This window comes from Aulonocara sp. 'chitande type north' Nkhata Bay, linkage group LG3 (genome assembly GCF_057382095.1).
Source record: "Aulonocara sp. 'chitande type north' Nkhata Bay isolate Kocher_YH1m ecotype deep benthic linkage group LG3, A_spYH_male_GT1.1, whole genome shotgun sequence".
In the NCBI taxonomy this organism is placed as follows: Eukaryota; Metazoa; Chordata; class Actinopteri; order Cichliformes; family Cichlidae; genus Aulonocara; species Aulonocara sp. 'chitande type north' Nkhata Bay.
In genome coordinates, this window is record NC_141346.1 from 20,707,149 (window position 1) to 20,720,830 (window position 13,682).

Sequence of the window (13,682 nt, forward strand, 5' to 3'; positions counted from 1 at the left end):
CGTTAGAGGGTGGAAAGCTGCTGCCTGCTGAGTTAATCTGGAGAGCTCAGACTGACTTTATCCTCAGGCTGTTTATTAAGGAGTCGGTGGGTTTTTTCCATCATAAAACACTTGGAATAACTTTAAATGTACCTAAATCTTGTTGAACTGAAACGTTTATGGATTAAATTGTTTTGGGTTTTTTTTTGTAGGTTCATTAATGCTTTCCACAGATGCTCGGGGTGACTTTGAGTGTGTCTCCTTGGTGAGAAAACGGAAAGCGGTCTGCAGCCCCATATGTAGCGAGACAGAGTGAGGAGGAAGAGGAGGAAGATAAAGAACCGAGTCACTGTGGTTGTGAACAGGAAAGACGTAGCCGCATCTTGACTTGTAAGTACGAGTCATATTTCTGGAGTAGCAAGCCGACTATTTTCGGTGTTTCTGGGTAAATTTGTTGGCTCACAGCAGCCATTTTAGGCTCCGGGCTTTTTCAGTCGGACAACCTTTCACGAGTCTGAGTGATTCACTTCTACTCGCCGACTGGACCAGGTATGGGATTTTTTAACAGTCGTTTTATGTTTAATCCCTGTTTGTCTCGTAAACGTACAACTTTTTAAGGGGACTACATTCTGAATAAAGTCTCAGAAAACCTCTTAAAGACCAGACACCCTCGTCGCTTTGACACATCTCTAGGACAAGTAAAAAACCCGTTTTATTATATGAGTTTCAAATCACAGCGAGCCATACAACTGGAAACGTAACAGACCGGTAAAACAGGCGCAAGGTATGGAAGTCCAAACCTGCCAAAAGGGATGTCCCGTTCAATGCACTGAAAGGGGATGTATGCTGTTAATAATTTGCATAATGTAACATCTGTGGTGTAATGTGCTTGTCAATCTTTTATTAACCTTGTTTTTATTCATTTATTAGTTGGTAATTATCTCTTTATATTTTCTATTACTTAGTTCCCTAAACATATTTATTCTGTTTCTCATTTGTTTCTGTGCAGAATTTTAGCTAGATGGATTAGCTAAAAACCTAAGATTTCTAACAATCACATGAATGGAGGCAGTGCTTTCAGTTTTCCACTGGGCTGTCTTGATGCATGCTCAATCAACCAGATAAGTAAATCCAATAAGGTTGATTCTGTTCATCTGGACGTAGCGGTTGTTGATCAGTGGTCATGACAATTTGTATATTAATGATAAATGAACTGATGTCACAACCAGTTGTTCATTCAGTAGTGTTAGTTTCACCCATTGTGCAAATGTACTGTTTATAAGATTGGAGAAACCTGCAGTCAGCTGAGACTGAAGAAGTCACTTGGATGCGTGACGAAACGTTTCTTCACTGAAAACACTACATCCAGATGAACAGAATCAACTTTTGGGGGGTTTTCGTTGTATTTGTTTTATTTTGAAATATATATGCAATACTGTGCAAAAGTCTTGAGGACAATGGGTATAGGTGCAGTAATCACTTGAAAGATGCGTAAACATTTTACATACAGAGTTTATACAGAGTTTGATATGACCACCTTCATTCCTCAACACAGCTTGGACTCTTTTAGGTAAGCTTTCCTATAATTTCTTTAACCCTCTGGTGTCGACTGAGGTACTGGCGCAATAAAATCACATCACCAATTTAAGATGACATATCAGCAAGATGAATCATGCTTTAGTCTCTATGTTGAAAGTGTGGACTTTAAACTGTATAACAGTCTTTTAATTGTGTTGATAGACCAAGTAAAGACAGAGTTATGATAAATAATTTACACCATGTTTTTTCCTGAATATTCTCACCATGTGAAGTGCAGAAATAATTGGTAAAAATTTGAATTTTAAAGGACAAGTGAAAAAAAACATACATGTTTCTCACCAGTGGGAAAGTGCACCAACCCATTGAAAAATTGTGTCATGCCTGTGATCTGCTCCTCCGTCGTGTTGTGGATGGGAAATAGGAACTGCACAAATAATTTTTGTGGCATTTTATTGTGACACCTGAATGTTTATGGCATTATTTTAGTGCCTCTATTCTGAGCGCACATAAAAAAATTTGCAAGCACAAATGTTGCATGTTGAAAATTATTTTGAGCAAACAGAAGTTTAATTTGAGTGAACAAAATTCATTTCTGTGTGCAAGAAATGTATTTCAGTGTTTGCGATTATCCATATATGGTCTTTCGTTAAACATGATATATACCCTGACTTCTTTAGTAAAATATTCAATCTCGTCTCACAATACAATGACCATAATATCATTATCGGTGGTGATTTTAATTGTTAGTTTGATCCATTGTTGGATAGGTCCTCTGTGTCCCTGGCCCCAACTTTGAGAGCTGTTTCTGTACTCAATACTCTTACTAAATCTTTGGGCTTGGTTGACATTTGGAGGCACCAGCATCCGTTACAAAAGCAATACTCTTTTTTCTCCCCTGTCCATGGCAGTTTCAGTAGAATTAACTATTTCTTATTGATTCCAGGCTTATTTCGAAAGTGATTAGTTCCACTTATCACAGTTTTTTAGTTATGGGCGATCGTGGCTCAAGAGTTGGGAGGTCGCCTTGTAATCGAAAGGTTGTCGATTCGAGCCCTGGCTTGGACAGTCTCGGTCATTGTGTCCTTGGGCAAGACACTTCATTGGGGAGAAATTCAACCCCTCTTTATATCTAAATGACTGTTTTACGGATTACCTATCTACTAAAATTGCAGAATTTTTACAATTCAATGATAACGGTGCAGTTTCAGGCTCTGTTTTGTGGGAGTCCTTTAAAGTCGTCTAGTTTGCCCTTTAAGGTCTCCCAGGATTATTTTTCATACCTGGGTATTAACATCCCTAGGAACTCAAAACTCCTCTTCAGGCTTAATATTCGGTTCTAACTGATGAGCTCAAGTGTATGATAGATAAATGGAAACGTCTCCCACTTTCAATGATTGGCCGTATCAATATAATCAAAATGGTTGTGCTCCCTAAATTCACGTACCTATTCCAGAACGTTTCTATTTCAAGGTTCAAGGTTCTTTATTAATTTTATTAATTTATTTTTCTCAGGTCTTCCTTTTTCAAAGCGTTGGATGCCATTATCATGCCTTTTGTTTGGGCCTACAAGCCCCCCCGCATCTCGAAGTCTCACTTGCAAAAGCCCACGGACGAGGGTGGTCTGGGCCTTCCAGTTTTCAAACATTATTACTGGGCCTGTAATGCCAGAGCCTGGGTCTTCTGGAATCTGCCTATAGTTGGTGATGCTGTGGAATGCGGGTCCAGCCCTAAATGGCTCGAAATGGAGCTTAGCACCGCTATCGAGCGCACTGGAGCATCCTTGCCAACGATCTTATTTTCAAAACTGGTTATTAAAAGTACACCATCATGTAATAACTTTATTCTTTGCAACTCTATAAAAATATTGAATCAAATCAAGAGAATCTTGAACCTCCCGGAAATGCCAACTTTTGCCCCGATCTGCCACAATCCTACCTTTAAGCCTAGTACAATGGATGCTGCTTTCAAACAATGGCCTGTTAAAAGGTTGACTGCTATAGAGGATCTTTATATTGACAATCATTTTGCTTCTTTTGCTCAACTTCAGACAAAGTACAACCTCCCTACAAGTCATTTTTTTCGGTACTTACAAATTAGGAATTATGTCAAGCAAGCATTCTCAAATTTAGATACCATCCCCGTACAGCATGTCTTTTACAATATAATGAACGAACCTCCCAACTCAAAACACTTAATCTCTCAGCTTGTTAATCTTTTTTCTTTGGCAGCCCCCTCTTGCCATATTAAAGAGGCTTTGTCAAGAGACACTGGTTTGGTTATCTCTGACGATTTATGGGCTGAAGTGTTAAGCCCGATAAAACTATGCTCTGTTAACGCCCGGCTTCAGTTAATTCAGTTTAAGGTAGTCCATAGACTGCACTATTCCAAAACCAAATTGAACAAGATTTTTCCTAAAGTTTCCCCCAAATATGATAAATGTAAACTTGTGGACGGATCTCTTGGCCATCTTTTTTGGTTCTGTTCTACGCTTACAGCCTTTTGGATTTTTTATATTTTTAGTTTCTATAGCATTGTTTACTACAGGCAACTGTATCCTGACTGTCTTATGGTGATCTTGGGCTGCTACAGCAACTCCTTGGCACTTCCCTTTGCTGTGCAACAGGCCCTCATGTTTGGTATGGTTATTGCCAAACGTCTGATTCTGGGGGAGTGGAAATCTGCCTCCCCTCCCTGCTTCAAGAGGTGGCTCGAGGAGATGGTCTCCTGTTTATACCTGGAAGAAATTCGGTTCTCTACGTCTGATTCCATGGAGAAGTTCAGGAAGATATGGGGTCCCTTTATAGACCACATTAACAAGGACAGTCCACACCCTGGGTCCTGACCACATTGTCTTAACTGTTATCATTCTGAGCTGTTGCCCATAACTGTTATGAATCGGCTCCTCCTGGCAATCTCTGGATTCGATCTTCAATGTGGATTGGTGTTTGACATGTATACCATTTGCTTTTGTCTTCTCTGCTGTTTTTGGTACTTACAAATTAGGAATTACAAATAAGTGCTGGCCGTGTACTAGGGCTGCTCGATTATGGCAAAAATGATAATCACGATTATTTTCACTGAAATTGAGATCACGATTATTTGACGATATTTATTTAACTCTTTAAGACCTACTATAGAACCAAGTCCACCAGAGCTTATATTATTTTTTTACATGTTGTAGTGCCATTTGTGGGAGCATTTCAAGTTGCTATACATCAATACAACTGTTATAGCCCATATTTTAATAATATGTATGCATTAAGTCCATAGTAATTACATAAATTGCAAAAAAGTGCAATAAACTACAAAAAAAATTGAAAATTGCTTTTGTTTTGTTTACATATATTTCTACTTGGAGAAATTTAAGAGGCTTATCCCTCAAAACTTTAAATACAATAAAGTTGCAAAAAATAGTTTCCCACCACAGGAAATTTATTTTGAGTGTCTTCATAGTTTTATTTTGGAGATACAGCAATTTTTATATACTGCAGGAAAAACAAAAAACAATCCTATGATGCAAATTTGCAAAGAAAACAGCATGTGCATCATTTCACTGTGGGAAGTGTTACGAACAGCTGATAGGAACGGCAAAGCGTGTTTCTGGAATATTATGTTTTTGTTCCTGCAAGTGCTTTTTATGCAGTTTTTGCAAAGCTATATGTGGAACGAAACCGTGACCGAGGACAAGCTGATGGCATCAGATGTAAGTACAACTCCTCCGGTTTCATATGCAAAACAAATTATTGCGCTAGCTTACACTGTTCAGGTTCTACAGGGATTTAAAAATAGTTACGCAAAACAGAGCGTTGCTGCTCTGACCGGCTTTAAAGGGTTAACAATGACTTTAAAAAATAATATAAAATAGTGTGCAACACCACTGAAGTTTTTTTTTTTTTAAACTCTCTTTTCAACCAACGGCAGTCACTCTCCAAATAACTTCTGCTTAGCTTTCCGAGCTTCCCTCGGGTCCTCTTAATCAGCGGTCTCCAACCTTTTTTGCGCCACGGACCGGTTTATGCCCGACAATATTTTCACGGACCGGCCTTTAAGGTGTCGCGGATAAACGAGGGAGGGGCTAATAATCGGCTCAGTCATTTTTAATGATCGTTGAAAGCCCAGATCGTAATCGTGATTAAAATTCGATTAATTGAGCAGCCCTACCGTGTACCCTGTTGTGGGGTCTGTTTGTTTGTTTTTTGTTGCTGTTTTGTTGTTGTTTTGTTTTTTGTTTGTTTGTTTTTTTCCTGCTCTTTGGTGTTGACTTTCTTTTTGTTGTCTTTATTGTCTGTGTTCCTCTGTCCCGCTGTTTGTGAATGTGTAAAAAAAAATGAAACTTGCATAAATAAATAATTTAAAAACAAACAAACAAAAAACCAAAACAAAATATGATATATACATGATATATAAATCAATTAGGTACCTTTTAAATGTTCATGTTTGGTTTATTCCAGTGTTTGATTTGTTCCTGAGTAAATCGGTTTTGCTAAGATTAAAATTCAGCTTCATAACTGGACCGTTTACACAGCACCATTCTCGCCTTAAAAAATATCTTAAAAGATTATTTTGTGATCCAGAAAGAGTAATATTTCAAACTCCGCCACTCTGCGTTCCTCCCCAACTGCCTCATTTGAGTTTTGGACAAAATGCATTCTGGGATATTTGCCTGGGTTTGGCTACAGTAGCTAGTGAGGTGATTGGAGAACAAAGCAGTCAATCCGAATTTTTTGCATCCAAGTCTGTGATTGTTTGGTTTTGTGGCACACTTACAACGGTGTACAGAGAGTTGAGTGCGCACTAAGCAGAGATGTTGTGAGCAAACGACACACTTAGAGCAGGTCCGCAGATGTCTGTGAGCGCACAAAGCAGATCTGAGGAAGAGCAAATGCCAACAACTGAGCGAGAGGAGCTGTTATTGTGTGTGTATATGGATAATCGCAAACACCGATTTTTGCACGCAGCAATGAATTTTGTTCGCTCAAAATAATTTTCTCCTCAACATGCAACATTTGTGCTTGCAAATTTTCTTTTAGGTGCGCTCAGAATAGAGGCACTAAAATAATGCCATAAATCTTCTGTAAGTAGTTTTAAATAATTGTACAAAAAACTGCATTGGAAAAAGTGATACCACACAAGGCAAGCCAATTAAAAAATGGCCAATTATACCCCAGACTCCAGAGGGTTAAGTAGTCTTTAGGAATAGTTCCCTTTTGTTCTGTTCTCCGTCAAGAGGATTCCACACTGCTTCAGTAATGTTGAAGTCTCTGGGGGAGGCCAATCTATGATTGGTAGTGCTTCATTGTCAAGGATGGGTAGGGGAAAAGCGAAAAAAAAAAACCAAAACAGGAAAAAACAGTGAATTTATTTACAGTAAGTAAGTTGAAGGATATATACAGTTCATTAATTCTGTGGCTTCTCTGAGGCAGGTCCCGGAAATTTCTCTCGACGTTGCGAGTGTCTGTGTAGTGTAAAACAGTTCCAAACAATCCTGTGCTCGTGCTCCGACCTGTGGCTCCTCTCTTGTACTTCTCCCGCGGATCCACTCTTGTAAAAAGACACTCTCCGTTCCCAATTCCTGATGTAAAAACACACATGATGGCAGGCAATTCTAAACAATAAGCGAGGTTCAAACACAATTAATCACGGCCGTACTGACGAGGATTGACTCAATGATCCAGTGTCGACCGGAGCTTAGCCACACTGCTAAATAGGTCGCTCTTCTGATGGTAAGCCGCACAGCTAATGAAGGCGAAGAAGAAGAAAACTTATAACCAAAGGCGAGCTGCTTAATTAGGCTGAAAAAAGGTACAAAAACAAAAAGCACAACACACTGGGGAGAAACTAAGTAGAACTGACCTGGGAAAAACTAAATGCTAAACACAAAAGACGAACAAAAACTTGAACATGGACCAAACCCTTGAGATGTGTAAGTATGGAACCATGACGAGACCAACAGACAACCTGACACTGAAGAAAAGAGGACAGAGGACATGAGTACACACAAGAATAATATGGGGATGGGGAACACAGCTGGGACAAATCAAATCTAACAAGACAAGGGAGAGCAATTTGGGGTTAGTATCTTGCCCAAGGATATTTGGCATACAGACTAGGGGAAGCCAGGAATCGAACCACCACCTTTCCAATCAGTAGATGACCTGCTCTGCCGCCTGAGCTACAGCTACCTCAAGGTGCAGTTACCTCCAGCGCTAGACACTTATGGATTGAGCGGTCGCAACCTAAACTCTCTCTCCGGGAGCGAGAGATAAGCAAAAACACAGGGAGACAGAAAAAAAGAGGGAGACACTAACAGAAACAACAAACACAAGCATAGCGAGGAGGTCAGCCGCGGAGGACTGTCATACCGTGACAGTGACTGTGTATTTTTCTACCTGGGTTTTGTTTACTGCACTGGAAGTGTGTTTGGCATCATTTTCATGCTGAAAAATAGAACTTTTTTAGTTGGCATTGCATGATGGATCAAAATCTGATGCTACTTTTCTGTGTTCATAATTCCATCTATTTTTATAAGATCTAAACACCACTGGTTGTAATGCAGCCCAAACCATGACAGTTCCTCAGACATTTTGTACACGTGGCTGCAGACATTCACTATTGTAGCTCTCACTTGAACTTCTCCCTACCTTCTGAGAAAAACTTGAACACAAGGTTCAAGGTTTGGATTCATTACTCCATCAGAGCTGTTGCCACTGACTTTCAGTCCAGTTCTTGGGTAGTTTAGCACACCTCAGCTTTGTCTCCCCGTTTCCTCTTCCTTAAGAAGGACTTTCACTGACATTGTTTCTGAGTGAACAGTAGTTGGATCAACTGAAGAGCCAGGTGCATCTCTCAGGTCCTGTGTCAGGTCTGTGTTGGATCTCTTTCCATTTTTTTGATGACATGACTTTCAGATAATCTTCCTGTATATAGTTAATCTTTTAGGCCTCAAAATTATTTTGTCCTTCACTTGTCCAGTTTCTTGTAGATTTATTTGCCTTTTTTGGCATCTACTTGATAGAGAGAGTGTTTGTGTCACATTTTTAAAAGAAATCTAAGGCAACATTTATTGTGTGTGTCAGTGATACTTTTGATGTTTTACATTTGTAATAACAGCTTACTGAGATGCTAGATTTTACTGCAAAGAAAAAAGTATTTTGGTACTGAGGTAATTCCATGCTGTCAAACAGGGAAGAAGAAGTGACTCACGACCTGCTAAGTTAACTGTTAACAACAGTGAGTCAGAGGGAGAGTCCCTAGTAAAACATGGTAGGGTGGTTCAATTGGGACTCAGAAACAAAGTTCACTGTCCTCACATTGTCAGATATTTTAGAGTCAGTGAGAAGCTGCTGTGCTGCAGAAGTTTCTCAAAACCAAAAGAGGTTTCAGTTTTAGTCAGGTGTCTCAAACAGGAAGCCCCAGCTGCATATAAATGTTGTGAGGTTAGTTTGTTCTTTACATATTGTTATTTTCTGTTTGCATGTTGCAGTTCCTCTCTGCTGCTCCATTGGTCAGTTATTTTCAAAACAATATATTCGCGAGTGAGTGAGACACAGACTCATTCAAGGGTTTTCATAAATACTTTATAAATTGTGGAAGAAAATTCAAACAAGATAGCAAACATTTTTCAGAGACACTTGAGGCAAAGTCCTCCTTCTGTTATAACTAAGAAAAAGAGCTGATAGTGAAAATACCCCTCAGATGTGTTGCAGTTGTCGCAGGAAGAACTGATGACCAGAAAAAGGTCTCAACTGACAAACAAGGAAAATGGAAGGAAATGAAACCGTGATCTGTGCGATATGAAAAAATTATATTGGATGATGATATTAAACACAGACATCGATGCAGCAAAAGTCTTCTGCCACTAAGTAATATTTAAAGATTATGGAGAGAGTTTACAAATCAGAAGGAAAAAGGAGTCTCCTGTGCTAAAAATTAGCCTTTAGACTCAAACATAAGAACATAAGAACGGGTGCCATATAATAAAGTTCTACGATGATAATAGCTGACATTTTTTAATACATGGTTTCATGCATTGGTCAAAAAACTCAACTCCAGGTGCACAACGCCCAGTCGAAAGTACTTTACACAAGTTGAGTTGCTGTGTTTATATTACGAGTTTTGGGTCAAAATATTGAAGGAAATCATAGCATACTACACTGCATATGTGATCCCTGTGTGAGCCTAACAGTACACTGAATTAAAGACTGTGCAATCTGCAGTTGATGTCTGTAGACAGGTTAGTTTCCTGATGACCAAACAGGAGGAGCAATGATAGCTGTAGGCCTCAGGAAGCACTTCCATGACTGTCACTATGTGACTGCAGTAAAGCCAAATGTGGCATGGCAGCCAAGTGAAAAGGCGTGGGTCTAGGTCTTCAATCCTGATCCATACCTTTAGTATTCATGGGGCAAACTTACACATGCTACATATGAAAGGATATTTTCTATGTGGCTGTTGTTGTACATGGTCTAGTAGTTGAAGGTAGTCTTTGGGTCCAGAAAATCAGGTCAGTACATCAATCCTTTGTACGTTTTTTCTAAACATAGCAGTGGGTGACTCATTTGGGTAGTCGTGTACACCAGGGCTGGACTGGGACAAAAAATCTTCCCGGGCATTTTGACTAGAGACCGGCCCACCAGGTATTAAAGGAAAAACCACAAATCCTCTGAATGAAAACAAACGCCGTTGTCACAGTGATGTACACTGTCTTGTTGGTATATATGTATCAATCTAATAAACTTAGACCTACACCATCCTCCCTATTCTGGTATTCTAAACAGTACCTGAAAGTAGACTGCTTGGTCGAGTTAACCTCCTGAACTATCTACAACACATGGTGAAAACCTGAAATTAAGACAGAGAAGACTAGAGGTGAGACATGATCATTACTGATTACTGATGACAGATTTAGATATATTTTCATAAACCATTCATTTGCCACATCAATAAACAGCATGGCAGGGCAAAAAAATTTTTCTAACATGGCAACCTTTAAAAAGTGAAAGGAGACAGAAAGACAGGTGAGAAAGAATAAAGCTTAAGTGACTTTTTGATGGCATTTTACACACAGTACTGGTGCAGTATCTAGAAAATGTGGGAAAATACTGGCATCATATCCAATACTTAGTTCTGAAGAAATTATGTTGGGACCCTCAAAAAAATTACTATGTACAATAATGGATTTCTATATTTTACATCAGATGAAAACATTTGTTTTCAGATAATTATTTATTCAAAGTTTTTAAATGACATAACAAAGAAAAGTATTTCTTTGTGCCCACCTTTCCCTTTTAATTCCCTACATGGACCCCTGGCAACGCTTTGCTAGATCCGCCCCTGCACAGTTACCAGCTGTCAGCTGCTTAGAAAAGGATCCTGGTGTTATTTGTCTCTCAAAAACAGTTCATAACTTCCCTTCAACTCATTCATGTGACCTAAAAGGTAAACCTGTTTCTCCATCACCTGTTCAGCTCTGATGATTCAGTAAGGACATCTCCTGGTTTCATCTTCATGTTTCCCTCTCACCAGATAACCAAACCGACATCATGACCAGCAGCTTTACAGCTGTGGCTCCAGCAAACATCAGCTGATACTAGAAATTAATATTAAATAAATTCTAACAACAGCTGATCAAGCTTAAACATGCTGCTGTTGTTTAGCGCGACATCTGCTGGTTTCCTCTTTCTGGGGCAAAGTGGGCGATAAATAAGAGAGAAAAGCCGATCAGCTGATTATTGATCAGTTTCATTATTGATGTAGAAACAGGAGAGGGAGGGGAGAGAATGAGAGAAGAAGAGGCAGCTGTGCAGCAAAGACACAGAATAACTCCAACTTTGTGCCTTTTTCATTGTAGCTGAAGTACGGGACAAACTGTTCCTTTTCACCTCAATACGAGACGATTCCATTTTTTACGGGACAGTTGGCAACTCTAATAACTAACCTTATAAATAAAATAAGATAAAACAAGTTCAACATCAGTAATATCATAGCACCCGCCCAGCTGTATATAAACTCCGTCATGCTAGCTAGCACGCAGTACGACTAAAAAGTCAGCACAACAAAGATAAACTCCACCTAAACTTGGTTTATATCTGACCCAGATAGACTGCAGGTCATAAATTCTTACCTGAAGTTCAGTTCACCACCTCAGGTCTCTGCTCCTTCTGCCTTTCCGTCATCCACCTGCCAGCGTGTTGCATCTGCTGGCCTCCACCACTTGCTAATGTTACTGAATCTGTGGAAGCTCCGCAATAGCCACCACCAAACAACTAAGTTATTTTTACACATCTCCCTTCACCTGGCCAATCCACCACCTTTCAGTGTTTATACCGTTACGGAAGAAAAAAACGAAAAAAAAAAACCCCATCGGCCCATAAAAACGAAAAACCACCAATCCAGCTACACTGAAAACGCTACGTCCAGATGAACAGAATCAACTTTTGGAGATTTACTGACCTGGATGATTGAGCATGCATTAAGACGTTAAACACCACTTCATAAATTTACAGTGGCATGTGGTAATTTCCATCCCTGGTCGCATGCATTGCTCAGGTTTGATTTTGGTCAATTTTTTAAGATCTGGTTCCTTGAGCCATTTTATGAGCTCAGGATTTTGTGTTCTCAGTTTCTTATATTTTAGTATCAATTGTTCCTTTAAAAATGATTTTATTAATTAGCAATAGTATGCTTTGATGCACAAAATTGTTGCTGCTGAAAAGTAAGATGGTGTGCCTCAGGATTTTACTGTCCTATGTACATTTTTTATTGACCTGCGAACACACATGTAATGTATAAAGTGCTCTGAGTGCTGCAGTAGAGTACAAAGGATCTATATAAGGCATGATATAATTCTCTGGAAGACACAGGAGAAGATTATTCTTTAATTCCCAAACTGCAGGTTGTACTCTCCCTGCACCCCCTTCTTCTCTGAGGCAGCTCTGCTCCCTGTGTCTTTAATCCATAGGTGTCAAACTCTGGCCCGCGGGCCAAATTTGGCCCGCAGCCTAATTACATTTGGCCCGCGAAGCCATACCAAATTATTATTAGAGCTGGCCTACTGGTATTATACAGCTAATATATATATTGTTTAGTATTAAGCTTTGCTTGTTCCATATTCAGTTTTTCAGAAAAACTTGTTTGAGTCCATAAGAAGAGATTCATTCTTAAATCTGGAGGAAGATTTTTTTTTTCAGTAAATATTAATGTTAGCCCGCGACCTTGTTCCAGTTTTGAATTTTGGCCCACTGTGTATTTGAGTTTGACACCCCTGCTTTAATCCATCAAGCTTCAATAGAAAGGATCAGAGCAGTCCCTGGGTATAAGGCAAGGCAAGGCAAGGCAAGGCAAGTTTATTTGTATAGCACAATTCAACAACAAGGTGATTCAAAGTGCTTTACAGAGACATTAGAAACAAGAACAACTAAAAAGCATGATTTAAAATTGATTAAAACAAGCAAATAAACTAACTAACTAATTAACAGACAAACAAACAAACAAAACAGTATATAAAATCAAAACAGATAAAATACAGATATAAGATAGAAGGGAAAACAAACTTTAAGGGAACAGTCACTTCACCTCTAGTAGCTTGACTTAAAAAGAAGCACACTATACAAACTATACAGTACAGTATATATAGAGAGGAGACAACAAGGCTCTGGTTATATCTGTGCAAAAGTAAGTAAGTAAAAGTAAGCAAGTTTAGAAAGATGAGTTTTTAGCTGTTTTTTAAAAGCAACCACTGAGTCCAGTGTTGTTGTGTCTGTTGACCCAAGACGGCTTATATTTCCATGGCGACTTATAATTAATGGCTGCGATAAAGCCATTTAAACCAGCGGTCCCCAACCTTTTTTGCGCTACAGACCGGTTTGTGCGCGACAATATTTTCACGGACCGGCCTTTAAGGTGTCGCGGATAAATACAACAAAATAAAACTAGTACCGGTACCCAAAAAAATAAGATTTATTCATAACACACATGAAAAGACCCGGGAAAACAGAGTTAACGAAAAAAAAACGATAACAAAATAACGCTAAAATCCGATAAAAACCCTGAAAACCATACATTTCACATCCGAGTCTCACTCTCGTGGCCCGGTAGCAAATGACTCACGGACCGGTACCGTTCCGTGGCCCGGGGGTTGGGGACCGCTGATTTAAACCATCGTA

At 39.3% G+C, this 13,682-nt stretch overlaps 1 long non-coding RNA gene across 1 annotated transcript in view; it reads left to right on the forward strand.

Moving 5' to 3' along the window:
- The window catches only part of LOC147334475 (uncharacterized), a 27,851-nt gene continuing 14,169 nt past the window's right edge, over positions 1-13,682 (forward strand). Inside the window, exons 1-2 of the long non-coding RNA XR_015126174.1 lie at positions 1-86; positions 192-369. This is a non-coding gene — a long non-coding RNA (uncharacterized LOC147334475). The remainder of the gene's footprint in view (positions 87-191; positions 370-13,682) is intronic.